The sequence below is a fragment of the Amblyomma maculatum genome, chromosome 6, assembly GCF_055883805.1.
Source record: "Amblyomma maculatum isolate TAMU_Amacu chromosome 6, ASM5588380v1, whole genome shotgun sequence".
In the NCBI taxonomy this organism is placed as follows: domain Eukaryota; kingdom Metazoa; phylum Arthropoda; class Arachnida; order Ixodida; family Ixodidae; genus Amblyomma; species Amblyomma maculatum.
In genome coordinates, this window is record NC_139349.1 from 43984574 (window position 1) to 43992150 (window position 7577).

Here is a 7577-nt window from a genome sequence, read left to right on the forward strand (position 1 = left end):
TCGGACAGTTTAACCATTTGGCTCATTCCAGCTGCAAAAAAGGCGAACGAGAGGCGGGTGTGTTCTAGCGGAAAGTACCTGAATAATGCGTCCTTCCTTTTACTTCAAGAGTACCACATCTCTCAAACTTTGTTTCTTTTTCGCTTGACTTGGGCCCCAAGGGCCCTGGGTTGTGCGCGAGGTGTGTCATTCTAATAATATTATTGTTCAAATGTTATTACCGGGTGACTAAAAGGCTACATGCCCATGTGGCAAACTTACGATGAATATAGCGATCATTTACTTTATCAGTATGCGTTAAGTGAGATTGGTTTTAACTGCTGCTTTTTTTTTCTACCTCTTTGCAGTGGACTTTAGCAGCGTTTTGTCTCCTGTCGGCAACCACTACCAAGAATACACGAAATGGTGCAACCAACCCCGGCGAGCTATAGCATCTAGCTGTGACAGACAATGAAGTTTTCTTCGCCAGAGAAGAAGACGTGACGGAAAAGTCGAAATTGAAGAGTGTGCTACGAAACCTTGCTGAGGGACCCACCCTTGTGGATGTGCTATGCTCACTTCTCATGAGTCACGACTGTTAGTCGCTGCGCACACGGACCTCACTTTGCACTGAACTCTATGCTGGCGACGATTGTTGTCATAACACTTATTGAATGTTTCGTCGGCCGTTGGACTAAGTAGCTTCATATTTTAGAGCGCCCGGAAGTCTCTATTGCGCTCTTATGCTGCGACATGCGCCTACTCATGAAGAGCAGCGGAGGAAGGCATCCGGCTAAAAGTGGCTACAGAAACGGCGCCGGTAGTGGCGATGTAAACAATATTTCGAAGAAGGAAACACGGCGTGCTGTGGATCTCGTGACTGCAACCGTCCCAAAGTGATCATCGTTTATGAAGGACACATGTCGTGAAACGAATGAAGAAAAAAAAAATTCAACGAGAAAAACTCTCTTGAACGAGCCTGGCGTTGGCGCTTACTCACTTCTGTTCGAATGCGGTAGCATGTGCTTGCGTGCGTGTGTGCCATCGAGACGCAAGTGGTTGTGGCGAGCTCGAGCGAAGTGACTGTTTCTTACCTAACACTGCGTGTGCGGCTTTTGATCTTGGCTTCAAGTGATTATTTCGCTCTTTGACGGTGGCACGTTTCAGTGTGCGCTAAGTTGTTCCCGGCGTAACTAGATGCGTGTTTTGCCGTGGCGACTATCGGCGGCTGAACTAGCGCATGTCCTTCGAGAATTAAACGAAAGTGGCGAGATGCCGGCCAGATAATCTGCCGTCACTCACTTCGTCAGCGGTGCGCTTTCAAAACCTGTGGTCATACGTACTGCCGTGTTTGCAAGCGCTCTGGTTGAGCGAAAATGCGGAGCTGAGGCAAGCAATGACGGCGGACACACCGAAGACCGGAACTCCCTTCCCTACTTTGTTGACTCAACCTGCACTGTCTCGATGATAATTCGTTACACGCTCTAACTTGGCCGTCGGAAAGAATCGTACTGAACGATAATAGGGCAGGCCATTAGCAAATAAATTAGTGCCACGGTCGATTTCCGGTACCATTGCGTATTAAAGACTGTAAAGCAGGTTGAAGCAGTGAAATGAAGTCAGGCCTGCGTCCCTGTTTTAGCTAAGGCTTCGGTTCTGGAGAGTAGGTCGTTGGCATAAAACGGATTCATATGACATCATGAACGCCTTTAGTTACGGTGCTTGATGACCGGAGCAGGTGGCAATCGGCCTATCGAAGAAGCACGACACCCTTTCGCATGCTGAAAAAAAAAAAAAAAATGGTGGCCAGTGCGAATAAGAAGTCTACTCTCTGAGCAGTAATTTAACAGACCGTATCGCACGTCTTACTGTGTTCTCCGCCGCAGCTTCGCACTTTCTATGGACATTGAGCTCAGTGTAAATAACGCAGCTTCTGTTCAAAACCGATATACGTCAGAAAGGTGCTGGGATAGTGCACGTCCTGGTTGATGTTACTGTACAGAAACGTCTAGCGAACTCGTCCACAAGTCATTTTTATTTTTTGGTGTTTCTTTTTTATATTGTCAAAGTGTTTGTAATGTTAATTTATTTGGTGGCTTCAATGTGCAGAGTCAAAGTGAATGGAAACGTTTCTTTAGTGTGAATAGTTTGGGAGAGGCTAGTTTCACTAAGCGATCATGACCGGCCGGCCGAGGCCGGTTTTATTTGTGGGTCGGGAAAATCAGGAATTGCGAAGTAAGACGCAATGACAATGCGATTGAATATTACACTATTTGTTGTATGATTCGTTTTTACTTACAATAAAACTATTTGCAATAAAGCACACAACTTGTGGATGCTATAGAAGACGATAGCATCGACGTTTCTCTGGCTTTCTCTCTCTCTTGTTTGAGCTGGCGTATATTTATTATTTTGTAAGAAGATCATTAAATTGTCATCTATTACTCGGCGTTACCAATCTAGATCTGAAAGGCCGTTTTTTCTCCACTGTGAGGGCTAAACGAAAAATAATTATAAGCAAGAAGGCCACATCGTCTGTGATTTATATTTTTTTCGTATAAAGAGAACCTAAAAAAGCTTTCGTAATATTAGCAAGGCATACGAGTTCTCGAAGAGAGAAATGAGAAATTAAACTGACCTGCAAACTAACAACAAAAAAAAAAGAATACTTTCATTTAACTACGTCGCTTAGAAAACGTGCCCCGCATGATTTTTAAGCTCACTTTCTGAACCTAGTTTGAAAGCGCCAAATTTCATCATTTTTCAAAATAAATGAGACTCTGTGACATTGACCGGCTAAAGTTTACTAGTTTAGCTCATAACGAGAAATGGGAAGATGTGCTGTGAGAAAGAACGGAAATCAATAGGCCTGTAAAAAGGATGATACATTAAAAGAAAAGCATGATGCTAGCCATTTTTGTTGCGTAATAAAAAAATTAGGTTTTCACCAACTGCTTTATATACTAGTTATTTAGTGATTTGCATAGATTACGCATGATTCTGCGAAAGAAAGAACTTCTCTTTCATGCATAATGAATATTTAAAGATTTAAAACGAAATAAATATGACTTATGACTATATTTATCCGGAAGTGCTATGCTGCATTATAAGAAAAAAAAAAAACAGTGCCTACCGGCGTATTGCAATTTTCGGGAGGGGCGATTCATTACTGCTCTATATGTTAAGTGGTGCAGCGCGTTAATTCATCGGCATGAGCTCTGGCTGTTACATGCATTAAGAGAAAAAAACGCACTGACAGCGTTTTTTTTTGTTTGTTCTGCATGCGCCAAAGTGCTATGATATTTTTTATAGAGACACAAGCAATTAAAAAATTTAATTAATGCCTGTTAGGACCCTTGAGCAAAATTAGACGCCTTGAAACGTGACTGCTTCAAAATGATGTTTTGTTTGTTGTCCTTTCATGTCACGGCAATGTCAAAGTATAGCGAGATGTTCTCTGCCATCACATTAGTTGATATATATACTGAAAGAGCTCGAGCTGGAAAAGATATACTTTAAACTTAATACGGAAGGAAAATTGCTTAAATATTTCGACGGAAACGTAAGACTGCCAAAGTGATGTGACAGTATAAGCTTCAAGCCCGTTTGGTGTCAGGTCGCATAAGCGTGCAGCTAGTAGTCTTGTCGGCAGAGTGTTTTTTCTGTAAACCAAAGGTTGTGAGTTAGAATGCCACCTCCATCTCCAAGGCGTTTGTTTACTCAGATCATTTACTTTACAAGCATATCTATTTTGAGACATGCATGAACTTTATTTTGCATTGTATGTTATGATATAATTTTTCTCATTCCATGCGTGAGACCACGTGCGGCTAAAAGACCGAATTTCGGTCTGGTTGTTTTTCGTTTCTGAGGTGATTACGTCATACGCTGTTTGACGAATCTGAGATTCTCTGGACCACGTTTTCTGGACTCCGACAACGCCAATGAAACCTCGGAGTGAAGACCGTTTCTACTTTTACGGTGTGGACTGCGCAGTGAGCCTGAGCTCTGTGCAGTAGGCTGAAGGCGCTGGCAGTGTCACATGTATATAATATCATCTGTAGTCAGTTTTAAAAGTCATGTGGGTACCCTCTCAGCCATTAACGGTGTTTATCTTACCACCCAGATAATGAACAATTTGTAGATCAGCAGCGGGAAGCAGACATTGTTTTGAGAGCGTGGAGACTGACAGCTCCTCACAGTTAATTGCAATCAAGTGGGGCAGCCACAGTTGTTTGTTTAATCTGAAAAGCAATGACAAAGCTATAATATTTTATTAGTGACACCACAACCGTACATATAACAGAAGAGTTTGTTATCATTCTGGTCGTTCATCTGTACTCGAACGCACTCAGATTTTATACTTCCATTCCACAATATCAAGATTTTCTGTTTAACGCTAGCAGCAAGTCGTCTTATAATCTCACAAAGAAACAATACGTTCAGCACTTTATCGCACAATAAATGGGACCATTCCGGTATTGGTCTTGTTCTCAGATATAATGTAAAAATTATTCTGTTTCCATCTTTTGACGTTAGATCCTCAACAGGCCAGCAGCATTGTTTCGCCAACTGTCTAGTTGTAAGTTGCACTAATTTCAGTATGACGCTAATGGTTGCTTTGTGGGATTTATCGTCCCAAAGCGACTCGGGCTATGAGAGACGCCATAGTGGAGAACTCCGGAAATTTCGACCACCTGGGGTTCTTTAACGTGCACTGACATTGCACAGCACATGGGTGCCTTGCTTTTCGCCCCCGTCGAGAAGCGGCCGCCGAGACCCTGTACGGAGCTATTTATGGCTGTTTTTTTGCAGTGTTTTTTTTTTTTTTGTTCTCTCAATATGGTTGGTTTACAAAACGCTTTTTTGCAAGTACTTGTTTTGTTAGAAGTAACCAAAGGTACCTGAAATTTCACAGGTGTTGTAAGGACGAAAGCATTGTCTGCTTTTTATTCTATTCACTAATCTACTACAATCCACCTTGATCTAAAAAATTCAGCTTTCCAATCTAATCTACAACAATCGACTCTTAATCGACCTTTATCAAATTATCCTGGTTGTTGAACCGTATTCGAGAAAATGTGAACGTAATTCGCTGTAATTTACTGATATTCAGCCATGATTTGTTTAATCTTCCCTTAGTACACTGAAATGCATCGCTATCAATGTCTACCCAAGTTATTTCCGGGTAAAAAATAATCCTAATTTGTAGCGGTACTAAAAACTCTATTCTTAATTCACCGCTATCTACCGTATTTTGTTTTAATCCAACGTATTCGCTACAGAAAATGTAATGCACTCGCAGTGTCCACCTCGCCGGAATCCATCCTAATTCAACATATAAAAACTTGATCTTACGAAATTCACCCTACTTTTAACGTAGGTTAACCGTTATTCCCCCTATTCCTTGTCCACCTCTGAGTTAGCGTAATCCAACGTGATCCCGCGTTTTCTTCCATGGCTACCACCAATGCCGGCAAGGGTTCCGAGTTCCGCTCAGAGTGGAGCATATAATCCTTTCGCATTAATCATCAATAACTAAATGTTCTGACTGACATATACCTCATCCTACGAGGGAGGCTGTCATTGCACAGTCATCGTGGAAGGCTCCGCAACCTGACAAGTGACACTGTGACAGCACATAACGCTTATGGGGACATCTCTTTAGGGGAAAGTAAATAGACGTCTGGGACACGCAGAGAGGCCGCATTCTTGCTCAGCATCCTCGATATTGTCTCTTGCGCAGCGTATATCACTCCGGCTGAAGACGAACGCTGCGAAACGGGAGAGTGTGGGTGGCAGAGGCTGACGAGAGGCCTGGCATTCCCGGGGCAATCCGATGGGGCTTGTTCCGAGGGCGGAAGCTAAATCAATTCCAGCCGCCACCAACCACAGGGACCGGTTCGGCGGCGTGAGCAGATGCGAAGAATGCAGGCGAGGCTTCCGCTGCCGACGAGGAGCTTGGAAGGGACGGAAACAGCGTCGACAACGTTCGTCACGCCATATTACGGCCGTTGCCCGGCAAGGGGATTACACGGGTACGCGAGCCTCTCGCAGCGTCCTTCCATTTCCTCCACTCAGAGCCCCGAAGTTTTTGTTTACTGCATTCGCTTGCGTCATGCTTTATGAATTCTTACTGGCGGATTGATGGCCGAGAGTGCTCGTGGTCTGTGTAATAATATCTGCAAAAAAAAAAAAAAAAAGAGAGAGAGAATGAAAACCAGAGACCTAGAGCCGGGATGTACGCCCTGTCGGTCCTCTCCCACGTCTGACATTTCCGTTTTGTGCACCAGTAATAAGCAGCTACTGGAGCACACACTTGCTTACTCTTTCGTCACCGTGATAGAAGGGCGCAGGAGCTTCGTGGAAATAGAAGAAGCAATGACGTATTCTAATAAGCAATTATTATCAGCAGTAGTAGCAGCTTAATTACACCTCTTAATGGACAAAGAACGCCTCCATAGCCCTTTAATGAACCCTGTTCTGTGCCCACTGCAGCAATCTTGTCTCCGCGAAATTTGTAACTTCACTCTCCCGAATAACATTCTGCTGTCGCTGCTGCGCAATCTTTTATTAGTTTCACTCAGCTTCCCCTTTACACTATCGATGATATTGCGTTCACAATACATTTTTCGTCTATATCCTATTTATTCCTAATTTCGGCTAAGATGCGAGTACCTCGTGTTTGTTCTCTTATACCTTTTGCTCACCGACGGTCTTTAACGTTACCGCCATAAATGTATGTCCCAAAGCAGACATTGTTCTAATCTACGTACAGGTTGAATGCTTTTAGCATTCAACCTGTACGTAGATTCTCAATTCTTACAAATTTACTTCGCCTTGAGGATTTTCCCAGAAAATATTTGACCAACACAATTCCCACTTCGAGTTATTGATCAATTCGCTCTCGCCCTACCATCTGATTTACTGAGCGTCCTGGTTAGCTTAGTCGGTAGGTAGGGCGACTGCCCCGGAAAGGTGGTGGTCCCGGTTTGGATACTCGGATCAGGACGAATTTTACTCTAACTACGAAGTTTCTGAGAACGCTGTACAGCTTTCCTTTGTAGCCATTTGGCTCCGCTTGGGTGGATGTCAATGAGTAATTACTCCATTATTACAAACCTACTCCATCTTAGGAGACTCCCTTAAATATTCGACCAACTATGCTCTTTTGCCTTTATAGGCTATTGATGAAGCTTTGCAATTTGTCCCTTCAGTTAATTAGCAAGGCAATATCTTTTTGAAATCACACCTTATTAAGGCATTCTGCATGAACGCTGCATAAGCCTAGAGGTAGCCCATCCACCTGACGTGCAAAGAGACCAAGATTTGCATTTGAGTGCCATGCTCTTCAGGAAAAAAAAAATATCAGCGACGATAATATTGCATACTCCGGTTTGACGTTCGGCCTGAATACAGTGATCAGAGCTGACAACAGACTTTCTCACCAGAACAGAGCTTGGTCACCCTCTTATAGGTTTTCAGCCCGTTGTGCTATATGAATACTGTAGCTCTGATCGATGACCCTTGTAAAGTTTTCTGCTATACGCAAGCAAAGAGCCCGTGCCAAATAGCGAATTTTATCGATATTCACGGTT

At 43.2% G+C, this 7577-nt stretch overlaps 1 protein-coding gene across 1 annotated transcript in view; it reads left to right on the forward strand.

Moving 5' to 3' along the window:
• LOC146185624 (B-cell receptor CD22-like) overlaps positions 1–1418 on the forward strand; it is a 256315-nt gene extending 254897 nt beyond the window's left edge. The window contains exon 15 of the mRNA XM_084606536.1: positions 348–1418. The gene's annotated coding sequence lies outside the window, so the exon portion shown is untranslated. The remainder of the gene's footprint in view (positions 1–347) is intronic.
• The last annotated feature ends 6159 nt before the right edge of the window (positions 1419–7577 follow it).